Source organism: Lithobates pipiens, unplaced genomic scaffold (assembly GCF_037356315.1).
Source record: "Lithobates pipiens isolate NorthernLeopardFrog02 unplaced genomic scaffold, aLitPip1_a1.2 Scaffold_23, whole genome shotgun sequence".
Classification (NCBI taxonomy): Eukaryota; Metazoa; Chordata; class Amphibia; order Anura; family Ranidae; genus Lithobates; species Lithobates pipiens.
In genome coordinates, this window is record NW_027507785.1 from 232,207,609 (window position 1) to 232,227,183 (window position 19,575).

The following is a 19,575-nucleotide window of genomic DNA, read 5'->3' on the forward strand; positions in this document are numbered from 1 at the left end:
TTTTTGGTACCTTTGTGGTGTCTTTTTTGGAAGCCATAGTGCTAAGCACAAAAGTAGAGGCACTATGTAAATGCACTATTTGCTCAGCAATAGACTAGCAATACAATACCGCCATAAAGTCCAGCTTAGTCCTTAGTAAAAATGTATTTCCTGAACTGGAAATGCCTGTATGCATCCCTTATGTGCCCCAGCGCTCCTGTGTCTCAGACCTCCACCTCTCCAGTTGCATCTGATAGAGATCTTCTGTTAATGAGAAGCATCTGTTTTAATTGCCTCAGGTGCACTGCGCCTAAGCTACAACCCGCCACTAACCCGCTCCCCCTCCTGTTTCAAATTAACAGCAGTCCGCGGGACCCGTAGGAGGGGAGGACAGGGGGAGGCTGGGGAGTAATAAAGCTTTGTTTTATGGCTATGTGGGGAATATAACACAGGGAAGCCACCATCACAGCCCCCGTGGGGGGCTGCTGAGACCACACACATACTGTTTTAGCTGGACATTGAGGTGACTGAGAAGCAACGTACCAAGGTATGTGCATTTAGTGGAGAATTTAAGGCATGACAACATTTTAATCATGAAAAAAGCCATAGGTGGACTTTTTACAGTTCCTAGGCTTCTTCCCTTACCTTATCCTCACTGGAGGATACTGCTGTAACAGACAGATCCAAACTTCACCCATCACGGCTGCATTAGCAAGCCTTCAAGGACCGGGTCCCCTTTCATCAGGGTTCCACTCCCTTGGACCCGTATTAGCACCCCTGGAGGAAAAGCTTTAGGTAATGTAGGTATGACCAAAAAGCCCTGGGTCCCGGGGTCCAGCCCTGCAAGGAGAGGCATTACAGGCAAAACCTCGTGCTTCGTAAACGAGGCCTGGGTACCAGCCACCTTGGCCTCAATGGCACTTTGGATGGATCCGGTCTATGGAGGCTGTTTAAATCCAGCAAGGATCCCTCCAGTGGAACTCTTCAGAGCACATCTTCACTCGTGACCAACACCTTAGACACTGGCAAAAAAACTGATACTCCTGGTAGGAGGAGGCGTTATATAGGGAGTGAACTTCCTGTATTGGGTATACCAGTGTCCATCACCTGAAGGTGCCTATATACACACATAGTGATTACTATGGTGCTCTGTGTCCCGTGATATACGATAAAGAAATATTTTTCTCCTTATTTCTTCAAGCCTAAATCTCAATTTCCCATATGTAACATTTATAAGGGGGTGAAAGAGGAAAGAAAAGTATGGCTTAAAAGAGAAAGATAATTTTTGTCAATGATGAACATCATACTGTACATTTAAAGGGTTTGCACATTCTCTATTAGTCTCAGTGCAGATCAACAAATGATAGAGGCAGACAAATACCTATTCTACCATTATCTCATAACACTGCCCCACCCACACACCAGTTGCAGTAGATGTATATGGATCATTTGTCCAATGGCGGCTTCATACCAGCGCCTGCATTGTAATACAGTTGCTGGTTTGGCGTAGGATGACAGCAGTGCTAAACTGCGGCGCATAGCATAGTTAAATTTTTTTTTTTACTTTATTGAAATGTGTAATATTTCATTAAGGTCAATTGGTTGCATTGCGGCGTCAGGTGGCAAACTACGTTGCACTGCGCTGAAAAAAAAAAAAAGTAGTGCATTCGGTACTGTTTTCAGTGTACATCACCACAATGCAGTGGTGTGAACGAGCCAGGTAAGAGACCAGGCATTTTACCGGGTCTTGCAGTAGGACTGCCTTGGAATAGCCCCCAGTGCAGGCCTATCGCACCTGATGTGACTCGGCCCTTACTGTCATTACTTGCAAACTGCATACATTGTTTCCACATAAAGACACATACAATTGAGTAGGGATGAGCTTCGTGTTCGAGTCGAATTCGCGTGGCGCTCATAGCCCACAATGCATTGCGATGGCGCAGTGCATTGCTGGCTCATGATTGGCCAAGCATGCACTGTGACCCCGGATGCTTGGCCAATCACACTATCACACACACAATCACACTATCTTGCTCGTTTTAAATAGAGCTTGCAGTCAGTGTTAGGAGATTGTACGTGCTGTCTGCGTGCTCTGAACCCAGTATACACCGCTATATCCACCTATATAGCTAACTATCTTGCTCGTTTTAAATAGAGCTTGCAGTCAGCGGTAGGAGATTGTGCGTGCTGTCTGCGTGCTCTGAACCCAGTATACACCGCTAAATCCACCTACATAGCTCTTCTCTATTTGAGCCATCTGCCATCTGCAGGAGTTAGTGGAAGTTGTGTGTGCCTCCAGCACAATATACTCTACCCAATTGCTGGTTTTCCCAACTCCCTTCAGGCCATTACCATGTCTGGAAGGCCAGCAAGGAGATGCAGACAGGCACGAGCCGATAAAAGAGGGCAAGCAGGCTCTGTGTCTAGAGATAACAGTGCTGGTCGTGGACACGGTGCATTGTCATCATCAGCACGTGGCCATGGGATAAGCTTGTCCTCCTTTTCGGCAGCTGGACATGTTGAGCCGCAACATGCCAACGACTTGGTAGAGTGGATGACCAAGCTCTCTTCATCCTCCTCATCGTCTCTCGCTCAGGATACTAGCAAAGCAGCTGCCAACGCATCGTCTTCCCTCCTCTCAATGTCATCATCAGTGACTCCTTCCCTAGACCCACCACGTCATCCTGAGGAGTCTCCTGAACTCTTTGAGCACAGTGTTGGGTACATGCTCCAAGAGGATGCCCAGTGTTTTGTAGGCTCTGATGATGATACTCAGCTAGAGGAAGGCAGTAGCATGAATGCAGAGAGGGGATGCTCAAGAAGGACAGCAATCTGGCAGTCATGTTCCACAAGCTGCAGCATACTGCCAGGTTTGCTCCAGCGATGAAGAGGGAGGGGATGATGAGGGCACTGACTCCCCGTGGGTGCCTGGTAGGAGAGAGGAGGCACATGTCCAACTAGGCAGAATGCCCTTCGGGGGCCAGCTTAGGGGCAGCACACGACTGAATCACACCGCAGAGCTCCACCTGTGTCCGGGGCGCTGCCTCTGCGCGCTATTCTAAAAGTTCTTTGGTGTGGGCCTTTTTTGAGACAAGTGCATCAGATCGCACCGCTGCTATTTGCAACATATGTCTCAAGCGTATCTCGCGTGGCCAAAACATCAGCCGCTTGGGCACCACATGCTTGACCAGACATATGTTGACCTGCCATGCAGCTCGTTGGCAAGCGTACCTCAAAGACCCACACCAAAGAACAAAGCGGACCTCTCCTTGCTCCTCATCAGCTGGCATCTCCAACCCCACTAGACCTTCAGTCCTCTATGAGAGGAATGAAGGTGTACAATTAGGTGTGTCACAGCCAAGTGCTTCCGGGCACTCTGCTAGCAGTCCGATTATAGCAGGCAAATGTCCCTGCCCCAGCTGCTGGACCGCGAAAGAAGTTCACTCCCAGCCATCCACATGGCCAGTGGTTGAATGCTAGCTTGGCTAAATTGCTAGCACTTCAACTGCTGCCTTTTCAGTTGGTAGACTCGGCCCCCTTCCGTGAGTTTGTACAATGTGCGGTTCCTCAGTGGCAGGTCCCCAAACGCCACTTTTTCTCACGGAAGGCGATTCCTGCTCTCTACCGGCATGTGGAAGGCAATGTCCTTGCCTCGCTGGACAGGGCGGTCAGCGGTAAGGTGCATATTACTGCTGACTCATGGTCCAGCAGGCATGGACAGGGACGTTAGCTGTCTTTCACGGCCCATTGGGTCACTCTTCTGGCAGCTGGGAAGGATGCAGGACAAGGTGCAGTAGTGTTGGAGGTTGTTCCGCCACCACGCCTCCAAAATGCTACTATTGGTTGTGACACACCTCTCTCCTCCACCCCCTCCTTCTTCCTCCATGGCCTCTTCCAGTGCTCTGTCCTCAGAACCAGCGGTGCTCCGTAGGCGTTCCAGGAGCTACGCAAGTACGCAGGCAAAACGATGCCATGCCGTGCTTGCTTGCGCTGGTTTGTTTGGGGGACAGGAGCCACACTGGGGCGGATGTTTTGTCAGCTCTGCAGGGGCAGGCCGAGAGGTGGTTGACGCCACGCCAGCTTAAGCCAGGAATGGTGGTTTGCGACAATGGCACCAACCTCCTCTCCACCCTCCGACAGGGACAACTGACCCATGTGCCCTGTGTAGCTCACGTCCTTAACCTGGTGGTGCAGCGGTTCTTGGGCAGGTACCCGGGCTTACAGGATGTCCTGAAGCAGGCCAGGAAAGTCTGTGTGCATTTCCGCCGATCATTTAATGCCTGTGCTCGGCTGGCTGAGCTCCAAAAGGAGTTGAGCCTGCCCAAGAACCGCCTTATATGTGACATGCCCACCAGGTGGAACTCAGCGTTGGCCATGCTGCAGCGGCTGCACATGGAGCAGAGGGCCATCAATGAGTACCTGTGCGACTACGGCACCAGGACAGGGTCAGGGGAGCTCGTTTTTTTCTCACCATGCCAGTGGGGCATGATCAGGGATGCATGCACTGTCTTGTCACCATTTGAGGAGGCCACAAGGATGGTGAGCAGTGACAGTGCATGCATCAGTGACACTGTACCTCTTGGAGCATACGCTGCGTGGAATAATGGACAGGGCACTTGAGGCAGAACAGAGGCAGGAAGGAGGACTTTGCCTCTCAATGCCCCCTTTATCCAGACAGTGTTCCTGCTGTGCCACCCATCACACAGGAAGAGGAGGGAGGAGGAGGAGGAGGAGGAGGAGGATTGTGTCAGCATGGAGGTGGAGGCTGGCACTCAGCAGCAGAAGCAGTCTTGTAGGGATGATTTACAGTCCCAAGAAACCCGTGGACTTGTACTTGGCTGGGAGGAGGTAGCTGCAGATCATGTTGTCCTTAGTGACCCAGAGGACTCCGGACCGAATGCCTCGGCTAACCTACGCTGAATGGCCTCCCTGATCCTGCAAAGCCTGCGGAAGGATCCTCTTATTCTTCGGATCAAGGAGAGGGACCATTACTGGCTGGCCACTCTCCTTGATCCACGGTACAAGGGTAAGGTTGCGGACCTTATCCTGCCATCGCAGAGGGAGCAGAGGATGAGACATCTCCGGGAGGACTTGCAGAAAGGTCTGTGCAACGCGTTTCCAGAGACTGGGAGGTTACAAACTTCTGGTCCTGGACAACGTGTTGCTGAGGCATCGGTCAGAAGGAGCGGTGGAGAAGGTGGCCGTGTGACTGATGCTTTCAGGCAATATTTTAGTCCGCAGCCCCAAGGTATGATCGGTTCCAGCAACCATCGCCAGCGTCCGATTTACATGGTGCAGGAATACCTAGGGGCAAGGTCAGACTTGGACACCTTTCCCACCGAAAATCCTCTGGCTTACTGGGTCTTGAGGATGGATCACTGGCCAGAGCTTGCACAGTATGCAATTGAGCTACTGGCCTGTCCTGCATCCAGCGTTCTTTCGGAACGCACCTTCAGTGCTGCTGGTGGCTTTGTTACCGATCACAGGGTGCGCCTGTCCACCGAATCAGTTGATCGACTGACCTTCATCAAGATGAATCAGTCTTGGATCACCCACAGCTACCAAGCACCTGAAGCTGATGTAACCGAATAATTTTTTTTAGAAATATCACATCCCTTCAAGACTGCCTATGCTGATGCTGAGTGACTGTCCTGTTATGTTGATTGTCCATCTTCTTCCTCCTCTGCTGATATATTGGAAGAACATTTTTGGTTCTGGGTGATGCCACCAGCCCAATTTTTCTGCCCCTGTTTAACAGGGCATTTAATTACAATTTTTGATGCAATGCTTTGCAGCAGGGCTCATTCCTGCACTACAACTAGAGTATATGGGAGAGGTTGCAGTGTCGTGGCACCAGCACCAGTGCCTAAGGCCCAATTTTTCTGCCCCTGTTTAACAGGGACATGTAATTACAATTCTTGATACATTTCACAGGAGGGCCTGTTCCTGTGCCCACCCAGAGTAACTGTGAGGACTTATAGTGTTGTGGCACCAGCACCACAACCACCAAAGGTCAATTTTTCTACCACTGTTCAACAATGGCATGTAATTACAATTCTTGATATAATTGTTCACAGCAGGGCGCTCCAGCACCCACCAAGAGTCACTTTGAGGGCTTACAATGTTGTGGCAAAACCAACACCTTGTTCTGCCATTTCTGCAGAGCATATAGGGCAGGCCCCTACTTTCAAACATCCAACTTACAAACATCTCCTACTGCAAACGGAAGGAGACAACAGCAAGTGAGATGAAAAAAAGACGGACGGCAAAACAAATTATACAGGGGTGATAACCCTTCCCTATGTTTTCCAAAAAGCTTAAAAATAGTTTTTTTGACTGGAGCTACACTTTAAAAATGTACCAGTTGAAAATTACAAACAGATTCAACTTAACACAACAAACCTACACAGTCCCTGTCTTGTTTGCACCGCCTGTATACTGCTGTTCTGAGTATATAGGGCCTGGGGGCCACACGTATTTCCTTTTTTTAATATGGGTACGGGGTTCCCCTTAATATCCGTACAAGACCCAAAGGGGCTGGTAATGGGCAGGGAGGGCTACCCATGCCATTTTTCTCAATGATTTTCAACCATATTGCAGGAACCAGATATAACATTAAAACCAAAAAGTGACAGTACAGCGCAAATAAATAATAAATAATCAATATAAAGTCCATATAGTGAAAAATGATATGATATGATATATGATCTACCCTTGATGGGAACATGTGTTTTTGACCTGTCTGATATATCAGGGGTCCACTAGTTGAGGTGAGAGTCCAACTTGTTCAATGGTGAAGGGATCACATCGTCACTTGATATATTGATTGAAGATACACTGCACAAGCGGATTCTTCTTGATTACTGCATATATCATTTTTCACTATATGGACTTTATATTGATTATTTATTATTTATTTGCGCTGTACTGTCACTTTTTGATTTTGTAATGTGGGATTTGGTAATTTGACCTATAGTATTCTAGCTGCATTTTTGTCACTTTTTTATTTTTACTTTAATTATTGTATTTAGCGCTGGTTGATTTCTCATTTTATATAACATTAAAACCGCAAGCAGCTTTAAATGACGTTATTTCCGTTAAATGTCATTTTGTGCAGGGACTGTTCTAAACACGGGAAACACGTGGCACTTCACAGGCATACTATAGACACCCCCAGGCACGATATTTAAAGGAATATTTCACTTTTTTTTCACTTTAAATCGTCATTAAAATCAGTGCTCCCGCCAAAACGGCCATTTTTAAAACTTTTTTTTGCATTGACCCATGTCCCCTGGGGCAGAAGCCATGTCCCCAAACCCTTTTTAGGACAGTATCTTGCATATTAGCCATTAAAATTAGCACTTTTAATTTCGAACGCTCAAGTCCCACAGACTTTAATGGGGTTCTAACGTTCGTACGAATTTGGGGTCCGTTCGAAAGTTCTGGTGCGAACCGAACCGGGAGGGTGTTCGGCTCATCCCTACAATTGAGTGATAAAACGTAAAAATCCACTGGGGGTGGATTGTCGTTGGGGCTTTGATATGATGGTTGAATGGGTATGACACCTTTTTTTTTTTGTGTAACTGCTTTTGTTGATCCCCATGGAGGTCATTAGAAATTGTGCAAACTTTTAAAATGTATTCTGTTATGGTTATAATCTGCTAATTGGATTCTGTGTATTAAGGGATAGCTTGGTGTGTTATATATGTGCCACCCTCTAGCGTGCTAGATAGGATGTACATAGTTAGAAGTTTGTGTAGGAAAATTGGCTTGACTGAGAGCCAGGCCTGGGTTGAATCTGGGTCATGGCTGATTGACTCAGCAAGCAGGATCTCTGGTAACTCCCTCTTCTCTCTTGGAGAAGCTTCCAGAGGAGCTGCTTGGAGTACTGATGAGGGCCCCAACCATTTACCAGCAAAGTGGGTTGGTGGGGGGCAGGCACCTCAAATACTCAGGGGTCATGCCAGCAGGCAGTGGGGTGGAAGATGGAGAAGGGGTGCAGAGGAGGCCGTCGGTGACTCTTGAGGGTGCCCCTAGTCTGGGGGGGGGGGGTGACTTTGGGCTTGGGTGCCAGAGGGACCCTTTACAACACACAGGAAATCCTTCTTGGAGTCACGGGAGCAAGGAGAGGACAGCAGGAGCAGGTCAGCAGGTCTAGGAGATCTCCTGTGGAGTCAGTCGGGTGGACTGATGAGTGAGCAGTCTGGGAAGACTGTAGAGAGAGACAGTGGCAGTCTGGGAGGACTGTGGAGTAGACTTGTGCACAACTGAAAATTTTGTTTAGTTTCGGTTCGTTGTCATTCGTAAAATACATCATTTCGTTCTGTTATATTCGTTATGTTACGTTAATAAGTTTTTGGATAATTCGTTATTATTCGTAGAGTGTCGAATTCGTTCGCATCCGTTGAAATTCGCTATTTATGTATGTATAGACATTTGTGATAATGATTCGTAGTTTGGAATGTCGTTGTGTGTGTTAAAAGATTCAACAAAAACAACAACGTCTCTTCTCCTCGGCTCAGATACAATACAACACCCTTCTAACTCAGTTCTCAGGAATGCACTTTGCCAGTAATCCATCCTCCGGCACAAAATTAATTAGCCGATTGGACTATAAGATTTACTTTGAGCTAAACTTTTGTTTCATTAGATCTTTAAAGAATTACTGAATCATGTCGAATTCATTTGAATTCATTTGAATTCATTCGTTATATTTCTTTCATATTCGTGGTTATTCGTTATTTTTTTTATTCGGACATTCGGATGCATCCGAATGTCCGAAAGATGCAAAAGTCGGCCGAATTTCGATTCGTTACGAAATGAATTGCACAAGCCTACTGTGGAGAAGTTAGCCAGGAGGGCTAGTGAAAGGGGCAGCTGCAGCCAGGTGGGCTAGCAGTGTCTGAAGAGGTAGTGCTAGGATCAGTAGCCACAGGAAAGTAAGCTGGACATTGGACTTTGCTAAACAACCAGGGGGCCCGGGGTCCTTCCCTGTAAAGGGCTTTTGCTTTGATCTGGCTGCGTGTTTGATCAGAGCAATTAAAGTGTCCCAGCTGAGTTTTTCTGCAAGCAAGTGTGCTGAAGGAAGAGAGGAGTGTATATATAGACATTGTAGAAGTTGTCCCTGAAGTTGTTAAGTGGGCATCCCCATTCAAGTTCTATTCCCCCAATAAAACAACAGAAATGTGATCATGGTGAAATGTCTATTCCAATACATGCTTTATATACCCAATATATATTATATAATATATATATATATACACATATACATATATACACACATACATACATATATATACATATATACACACACATACATACACACACACACGCGCTTCTACACTTAAGCCTTAAGACATTCAGATATTTTGCAAAGCTCACCCTTCCCTTGCTTAGGAACTGGACTGCCACAGTTAACAGAAGAGTTTGAGCCTGCTTCCAAGAATACATTCAAAATATAACAAGATAACACCAACAGTGTAAAAGAAGCAAGAAACGCTGCAAGAACAATGCTACTTCCCCAAACGGGCACCCAGCTAAAGGCAATATTCTGTCACTCTATGTATTTATATTTTTCTGGCTGTTTTGTGGTTTGCATGCGCTAGTCTTATTGGTGTATCTTAATCTTCAACGAAATTGTATAAAAGTCTAAAAAAGAGGAAATAAAAACAAAGTAATTTGACTCTGAACCAAGTGTCAGCATGAGTTGTTTGAAGCATGCATGCTTTATATTCAATAATCTGATCGGGGTAGATATATCATCAGACTTTTGTTCCGATCCAAAACATCTGGCGCCCAACGTGGGGCTATTTGGTTTCTGTACCGAGGGAGCCGATCGAGAAGAGGCCGGGACAAACCACCTCTGAAAACGGTAAGACACTTTTTGATATCTAGTCTACTGTTATTCCTGTATCCCCCGTGATTGGCTAATCTCTGTCTATATCGGCTCTCTACGGTCAGCAAAGAGACAGGCATATATCTTGCCCATAGCCTATTGAACCTGTACTAATTATATCTGCCGCCTGCTTTGTTCTGTTTTGTTGATCGATTTTGTGTTTTGTGGCAGCTGTTGGGAATGAGGGATTGATTGTATAGTTACGGATGAAATTAGTGGACATGGTTTAAACTCCTCCTGGAGGTATAAATAATTGTGTGGTAAAGCACGGGTGCAACGAAGCATGGGAAAACCAGGAGGGGGCATCAGGAATATGCCCAGCAGTGGCATGGGGATCCCGTGAGAATTGAACAATCCTGTATTTCTCTACGGTCGTCACACGTCTTGTTGCTTGTTGGTCACATGTTGTTGATGGTAATGTCATGTCCTAAGTGTGTTTGTGGTCTGTTATTTGCTATACATGAAGAGGGTTGGGGGCTGGTAAAGTGATATAAAAGGGAACGTCTTGGTTATACACCCGTTAGCAGAGACCACACATGTGTTGGTATTCAGATTAAAAGTGCACTAACCAGTTAAACGTGAGGTTGGAAAGTCACCACAGACTATAGAAAGTAAAGTTAGAAGGAGGGGACACGCAGTTGAAAGGTGTCCGTTACAAAACTTATCAACCAGAACAGTTTGAAGAGGAAGAAAAAGTGTGAGGAATTTGGGCTTTGAGCTGGGACTTGTAATTGAAAGTTGAAGTGGTGCATTATTGATTAACTGCTGTACTCCTGATCGGTTTGTCAAATGTCTTGTTGAGAGTAATAAGTGGTCACATATTACTCTGCTCCTCTACCTGTGGCCACCTCGGGGTGGACAGGGCTGAGACTGGTCTACGTTTTGGGAAGGCGCATGCAAGGAGGCTTGCTTGGCAGCTGAACACTGTAGACGTTCCTTTCTCTCTCTCACTGTCTGTCTTGTCCTCGTTAACTTGAGACTGTGACATGGTCTGAACCGGTACCAGGTGATGTATAGAGGAATTGTCAGACCTTTGAGTCCAAGACAGCCTCGTGACCCATCTGAAAACCTGAGCAGACACAAATATCCCAGTCATCAAAACAGAACACAAGGTAGCGTTATATAATGGAAAGTGGTCCCAACGAGGACAGGAGGCATTCAGAAGATTGTGGGACCCCTTGAGTTCAAGACAGCCTCATAAAACCGCCATACAAACCCTGAGCCCAGACACAAACTCTTCAATAGCTAAGGGAATGATGGGGCAAAAGATAGTGAGGCCCAAAGAGGGCAGTTTGGCTTTGTGATTTGGTATTAGAAAGGGAAGGAAAGGGTGCTGTCAAAAAGGGAAAGAAATTAGCAAAAGTGTGTGGGGTTGATATGCAGTTGGGCGGAAGGCTACAAATAGATGAATGGCATATTATTTTGAAACGTAAAAAAGGGGTTTGTTGACAGACTGTTACATTTCAAGGCACACCCCACATTGAATCCATTCCCCTGTATGACTCAGGGGAAACAACCCAATTGACCACCTATTTGGTGACACATTTACAGTCCCTCTTACGCCCCCCACAGCCGAATACACAAATCCAACAGCCACCCCCAGAGCTCTCCCCAAACCCCTCCTAGAATGGGTTTCCCCTTGGTGCCGAAACCCGGGACTCCTAGACCCTCACACCATCAAAGACAATGGGCCAAATACGGCCCCATCACTACATCACCAAGAGGAATGCACACGTCACCAGGAGCTCCCCTGATGTACATCAACTTCACCCCCTCCCAAGTCGCTTCTCCAACCAAAGACCTACCAGACCCTGAAAAGCACCCCTTGCCATTTTTATAGAAGGATCACCCAAATCCAAAAGACATACACGGCTGCGTGGCAGGATTTGGTGAGCCTGTGTGAGATAAAGGCAGGAAATGCCTATTGACCGGTGATGGAAAAATGTTTCAATCGGTACTACTGTGACGATACTTATGATTCAGGATGCAACTTCGTGAATCAATTGAAAAGAATGGGCTCAAGACCAAGCGACTAATATACAAGAGGTCACACAAGAAAAAGGCAAATCCATTGAGAAATATCACAATAGAATAGCACAAATGTTTACCGATTTGGGTTTTAACACACTGACCAAAGCACATAGACACATGTTAGTTGCCACATTTGTCTCAGGTCTTAAAGAATCAATCCGAAAGGGTTTGATCCTATCACGCCCAGAGTATAAAGTAATGGATCTTGAGATGTTAGTAGCAAAAGGCCTAGAATCTGCAAGAGCAGTAAGGTGGTAGCTCCTCATGATGGCCTCCGAACACACTATCTGCGCCCACCAGTACCAAACTCAGCGTGTCTGCTACAACTGCTGAAAACCTAGCCATTTCCGAAGGGAGTGCTGAAGCCCTCAGAAATTCACCCACAGTCAACAAAGCCCCAACCATGGTCCACATGAAAGCACTCAGTACCAGGGACATGACACCCCACCTCGCCCACCACCCCGCCCTGACATGGACCAACTCCGCTAGGAATCAGGCAAGCCTGCGTCACCTGCCCCTGCTATGGTATCCTCTGGAGACTCAGGAGGCCCTCTTGCAAAAATAACCCTCCCCATCGAGGGCCGTCCCACTATTTTTCTATGTGACACAGGTGTGGCCAGGTCCGTAATCAGGGCAGAGGAGCTACCCGATACCTCATTCCTATCAAACATTGATATAACATGCGTGGGGGTTGATGGAACGCCCAGGAAGAACCCCTTGACCCACCCTCTACAAGTTGGCAATTTTCCTGACCTACTAGCAAGATTTGTGGTCTCATCCACATGCCCCTTAAATCTGTTAGGGACTGATGTCTTGTCCAGACACCACTAGCTATCGACGATGCCTCAGCACTATGTTCCGACCCCCTTCTATTATCACTGGATGCCCAAAGTGAGGCTGAAATCCCAAAGGAAGTCTTGGACTGAGTCCCCACATGCCTGTGGTCTACAGGGCCTGAGGATATAGGACACCTGAAGGTGCCACCAAATATGGTGCAACTGAAACCTGGAGCCCCCTTTCCCAGAAAAAACACAATACCCCTTGAAGCCAGCTCAATCTGCATCCATTTCAAAGCAAGTCAAGGTCCTTTTGTCAAATGGAGCTCTGGTACCTTGCACATCCCCGTGTAATACACAACTGTTTCCAGTGAAGAAACAAACCACAAAAGGAGAGCCAGAGAAATACAGACTGGTACAGGACCTCAGGGCAGTGAATGAAGCTACCATAATGGAAACGCCCATCGTGGCCAACCCCCACACCTTGCTGTCAGGAATACAGCCCAAAGCAAAGTACTTTACAGTGGTGGACCTAGTGAATGCTTTCTTTAGTGTCCCCCTCGAACCCCATTGCCAATACCCATTTGCCTTCACCCACAAGGGGCAGAGCTACACCTGGACCGTTATGCCGCAAGGGGCCCAGAACTCCCCCTCCCAATTCGCCAAAGCAATGACCCTCATTCTGGACACCTGAATGAAGTTACACCCAGACATTGTATTCCTTCAGTATGTAGACAACCTCCTGCTATGTGCAGATACCCTTGGTGACACCTCAATGTTCTCTGAAAGCCTCCTCCACTACCTGGCTGAGCAGGGATGCAAGGCCTCAAAGTAAAGGTCCAGTGGTGCAGAGAGAAGGTGGTTTTCCCAGGCCACTGCATCCCCCTGAAGAAAGTTGCTGCAATCAAGGCCATCACTTTGCCTCAAGGTCAAAATCCCCTTCACGCCTGTCTACTGCCATTCTTGGATCCCAGGAGTCTCCCTCTTGATGCAACCTCTCTGACTCACTGAAATCTGATCCCTTCCTACTTCCCCAGAAACTGTGGACAATTTTGAAACTCTGAAGGAGATCCTCTTAACAGCCCCTGCTTTGGGCCTCCCAGACTATGAAAAGACTTTCAAACCATTTGTCTCAGAGAGACAAGGACATGCCACAGAGGTTCTGGCTCAGGCCCATGGCAACAGACTCGGAGCCATTGGATATTACTCCTGTCAAGTGGACTCAGTGGCTGGGGGGGGGACCCTCCTGCCTCAGGAGCTGTCTTTGCAGCCCAAGCCCTCTTGGGCAAGACAACTGACCTCGTATTGGGCCATCCTTTAATCCTCCTTGCCCCTCATGACATAACTGCCATACTAAATCAAGTACAGCCCAAACACATGTCCTCACAGAGGCACCTCAGACTCCAGTGTGCCTTGCTTCTCCCCAATAACATCACCATCCTCTGATGCGATACACTTAACCCATCCACTCTGCTTCCTCTTCTCGAGGGGGGGAACCTCCTTGGAGAATGATCCCCACCTCACCGCTCATGACTGCTTTGAAGATGGAGACATCACACCTACCGACAGTCAGTGAAACAGCCCTTGAGAAGCCTGACTTGACTATTTTTGTGGATGGTTCCAGGTATGCAGACAGCACTGAACGGTACCATACAGAATAGGCAGGATACACAGTCCCCACGGAAGATACAGTTCTTCAGGCTTCAGCAATGCCCTCCTGCATGTCTGCCCAGGAAGCAGAACTCCAGGCCCTAACTATGGCATGCAGAAGGAAAAAAAGAACCAACATCTATACAGACTCAAGATATCTCCTTGGTGTGGCCTGCTATTTTTGAGAATATCTGGAAAGCCAGAGGGTTCCTGACAGCAGCAGAAGGACCTGTAAAATACACAGTGCAGCTATCAAGGACTTGATGGATGCCCTACTCCTCGTAGCACAAGTGGCTATACTTAAGGTAAAGCCGCATAGCAACCTGGTTTCCGAAGAAGCACAAATAAATCACCTGGCAGATACCACTGAGAAACAAGTTGCAGATGGGACGCAAGAAGTGGTCACAGTGAATGCACCCATCCTGGATGACCCAATAGATATCCCTGAAGAGACTGTACAAACCACCATGATTCTACAAAACCCTCTTGTAAACAGGACTCACCTCAAGGAGCAACAAAAGGCAGCTGACAAAGAAGAAAAACAAGTGTGGATCAAAAAAAAAAAAAAAAAAAAAAAGATGTTGAAGGATTCATGGAATTAAAAAGAGACCGTGTGTGCCATGATCAATGTTTCCTGCAGTGGTACAGTGGGCCCACGGTGCCTCTTTTGTCAAACTTTGATGAACGCCCTGATCAACAACTACTACTTGGCTCCGGGGATCACACCACTCACCAACTTCAGCAAGTCATGCACCATCTGTACTAAGTGCAATCCTGGAAGAACAGAGAAGGTACCTTTGAAACATCTAGCAAAAGCCCAGTACCCCTTCCAAAGGATACAGATCGACCACATCCAGATGCCGAAGAGTGGCCAATATGAATATGCATTGATTGTCATTGACATGTTCTCCGCGTGGCCAGAGGGCTATCCTGTTACCAATATGATGGCAAAAACCATTGCTAAAAGACTTAACGGAAATACTGTGCAGATATTGTGTCCCAGAGGTCATAGAGAGTGATCAGGGGCCGGCTTTCATGGCCTCAGTGACCAAGGAAATATGGGCAGCTTTAGGGGGGTCACACTAAATTTTCACACCCCATACCATCCTCAAAGCAGTGGGAAGGTGAAGAGGTTGAATGGCCCAATAAAATCTAGAATGCTAAAAATGTCTCAGAAAACAGGAATGAGTTGGCCAGATGGCCTACCCATTGCCTTATTCAGTGTTAGGTACACTCCAAGGGGAAACCATGGTCTGTCACCCTATGAGATATTGTTTGGTTCAGCCCCCAATCTGATGTATTGACTGATTATGTGACTGTTTTATCTTGAGAATTAATGCGTATCCATTTGCAAGTTTTTCCTTCCATTCTAGATCCCGAGCTAGATACAGGAACACACAAGCTGGTTCCAGGTAATTGGGTCCTGATAAAGAAGTTTGTGAGAAAACATACTCTTGAACCCAGATATTTTTCTAGGTTCTAACTGCGCCACATCAGTCAAGGTGGCCGGGAAGAAAACGTGGATAGATGCCTCCCACTGCAAGAAAGTCCCTGTACCTGAGGAAGAGGCAAAGGGGACCAAATGATCCTGTATATCCTTTTCATAGTAATCATTGCTCAGGCACAAGAGGTAGCCATCAAAACAAAAAGATGGTATAACCCAATTCTGGTATAACTCATCCAATACACATTGCCACTTTTATATCCTCTTATGAACAGATAATTCCAGGTACTATGTACAAGATCCGGTCCTGGGATGAAGCAGTAAGACTCATGACTGTATGTATGCGTTACTGATTCCTATTAGAGTAACAGCTGTGATTCCTGGGGAGCAGTGGGTTGGAACACTGGGGGTACAAACCTGAAAACACCCAAAATAGAAAGGACAAACAAGCACACAGATCAGTATTTCACCAAAGAGTTCAAATTGACCATTGAGAATCTTAGCCCAGGAGATAGCGGGACATATGTTCTGGTCCTATGGTGGGGGAGTGCGTATCCCAGTTACAGAACACCTTTCCAACTGAAAGATATGTTTAATAACCCAGAGTGGGGAGCTCCCCAAGCCACATCTAGCTCAAACCCTCTGAGGCCCCATATGCAGACATTAAAGGACATGGTGGCCATAGCAGACCCTACCTTTGAGGATACTATGGCTGCAGAAACCGGGTTCTCAGATGTCAACTTGTGGCTCGAGTGATAAGGTACAGTGCAGGAAAACACAATAAGACCAATTGCTATGTGTGTGGGGAGCTAGACCACATCTAGGGACGGTACCCCTGAACATATCCCCCGAACATGAGACATGCTTCCTCAGCCTGTTTACCAACAACCACTCCCTGTGTGAAAATTGGAAGAAGCAATATCCCATAGTCACCAAGACCCCCAAGCCAGGAGAAGGTATCACCATATATCCTGGCAATTACACATGCTATGGACAGCATCAGGGAGTGGGGGAAAACTCTTGGGAATTTCACTAAGGGTTACTGTAGGTCTTATAGTGAGGTATCTGCAGATTTGGTGCAAAATCAAGTCCAGTCTTTGGGAGACGTGTACTGGATATGTAGAGACATTAAAATTAGAAGCAGATTGACAGGACAGTGGACAGGAGAAAGTGCACTGCCCAAGGCCATAATGCCTCTACATATTCTCTCAGAGAACCCAAAGCCAGATACAAACAATGCACCCAGGCCTAACAGAATGCATAGGAGTGCCCCAGCAGGAAGCTTTGACCCTCATGTATACATAGATGCCATAGGGGTCCCAGATGAGTTCAAAGCAAGAGCTCAAGTAGCAGCAGGATTTGAATCTCTGATCTCCAGCATCACTGTAAACAAATGTAGACTGGATAAATTACATCAACTACAACCAAAGGTTTGTTAATTACACCAGAGATGCACTCTGAGGTTTAGCCAAACTAGAAGCGGCTTCACATATGACCTTCCAAAACCGTACGGCCTTAGATATGGTCCTAGCTGAAAAGGGGTGTGTGTGTGTGTGTGTGTGTGTGTGTAAGAGGTTACCTGAAACGAGTACATGCTGTACTTATATCCCAGATAACACAGGCCCAAAATGGTAAAGTGACTTTAGCCATCCAGAAACTTGAGGATTTGTCCAAAGACTTGAATTCAGGGCTCTCTAACCCCTGGGATCAGTACTTCATCTGGATCAAGGGGGGTGGCAGGGAATTTTAACACAGATTAGAATAGCCATTCTGATACTTCTAGTGACCCTAGCTGTTATGGTCTGCTGTGTTCTTCCCTGCTTTAAGAAGTGTGTAGAAAAACCTGTTGACCAATCTACTCCCATGTTTGCGAACCAGGAAATACCAGATGATGATGATGCTTATGTAAGACTTGATGACGATTATGTGTTGAGCTCCATTACAGTCACTTTCCCCCGAGATGCAACACCATAGGATTACAGGAACAGACAGCATCTGATTGCCCTCGCTAAGCTGTATCGAGTGGGGTAGTGAATTAGTCACTGCTCTTCTCTATATACAGCCCAAAACAGTTTCAGAAGAGAATGGGCCAGGGGAGTAGGACTTTTAGTATGAGGGACAGTTTGAAATAGACAGTTTCTAGGGGAGACACTAATGGATGTGATTAAGAAATGTGATCATGGTGAGAGGTCTATTCCAACACATGCTTTATATATATCAGCTTCTATGCTTAATAAGACATTCAGATATTTTGCAAAGCTCACCCTTCCCTTGCTGAGGAACTGGACTGCAACAGTAAACAGAAGAGTTTGTGCCTACTTCCAAGAATACATTCAAAATATAACACCAACAATTTAAAAGAAGCAAGAAACGCTGAAAGAACAAAGATACTTCCTCAAATGGGCACCCAGCTAAAGCCAATATTCTGTCACTATATGCATTTACATTTTTCTGGCTGTTTTGTGGTTTGCATGCATGTCTTATTAACATATCTTAATCTTTAACGAAATTGTATAAAAGTCTGGAAAAGAGGAAATAAAAACAGAAAGCAATTTGACTCTTAAGTGTCAGTATGAGTTGCTTGAAGCATGCATGCTTCAGATTTTTGAATATAATCTGGGTAGATATAATAATATCGGGCTTTTGTTCAGATCCAAAACACTTATAAGGGTTTGTATTGCTGCCTGTGTCTCCCCATTAGGGAGATTTAGTGTATAATTGTCCTAATCACTGATATATTTAGAGAACCATCAGAACAGTAACAGTAACAGTGAGGAATTCTTCCAAATGAGAACACTTTCTCATGTGACAATGATCGAAGGGTGGATTTCCCTCATTGTAAAGATATCCTCTCACTTCCTGTTAAGTCTACAGAACAGGAAGTGCAGTGAAAATTTCTTAGGACATGGAAACAAGGCTAAGAGACTAGCTTTGCACAAACACATAGGAACTGGGGAGCAAAAAAATGGCAGCAGGTGCTCTGGACCGAGTCAAAATTTTTAATATTTGGCTGTAGGCGGAGAAAGTTTGTTCAAGAAGAGTTGGAGAATGGTACAACAATGAGTGTCTGAAAGCAACAATAAAGTCTGGTGGAAGTCCCTTGCTTGTTTGGGGCTGCATTTCTGTAAATGGAGTTGGAGATTTGGTCAGGATCAATTGTGTCCTCAATGGTGAGAAATACAGGCAGATACGTAGCCATCATGCCATACCTTCAGGGTGGTGTGTGATTGGCCCCAAATTTATTCTGAAGCAGGACAATGACCACAAATATGCAGCCAGTGTCATTAAAACTACCTTCAGTGTAAAGAAACAGGAGTCCTGGAAGTGATGCTTTGGCTCCCACAGAGTCCTGATCTCCTCATCATCGAATCTGCCAGGGATTTTTTGGATTGTTTGGAACAACCTACCTGCCGAATACCCTCAAACACACTGTGTAAGTGTTCCTAGAAGAATTAACACTTCTATTTCAGGATCACGCTGTGCCTTTAAGCACAGTGTTGCATGACAGTGGGGGGGAGCAGACAGCACATTGCATACTATATAGAGAAAGGCAGGGGGTGGGTCACAGCTGTGATTAAGTAAAAAAAAAAAAAAAAAAAAACTGAAATTACCTTAGTCCCTCATTGAAGCAGCAAGCAAAAGGTCATATCAATGAGATAACCTTGTCAGCTTGAGTTGGAGGTGTCCCTTGGCTGACAGAGATGACAGTAAAAAGTCTGGCAGAGCAAGCCCAGCTTGGAGGTTATTGATAAGGGCTAGAAGCAGCACAAAAACTGATCGGCTTACCAGTCCCACTAGGA

The 19,575-nt window shown here is 46.3% G+C and overlaps 1 protein-coding gene across 1 annotated transcript in view; it reads right to left on the bottom strand.

Annotated features, from left to right (window-relative positions):
• BRDT (bromodomain testis associated) overlaps nt 1-19,575 on the bottom strand; it is a 273,701-nt gene that overhangs the window by 66,085 nt on the left and 188,041 nt on the right. The gene's annotated exons all lie outside the window — the stretch shown is intronic.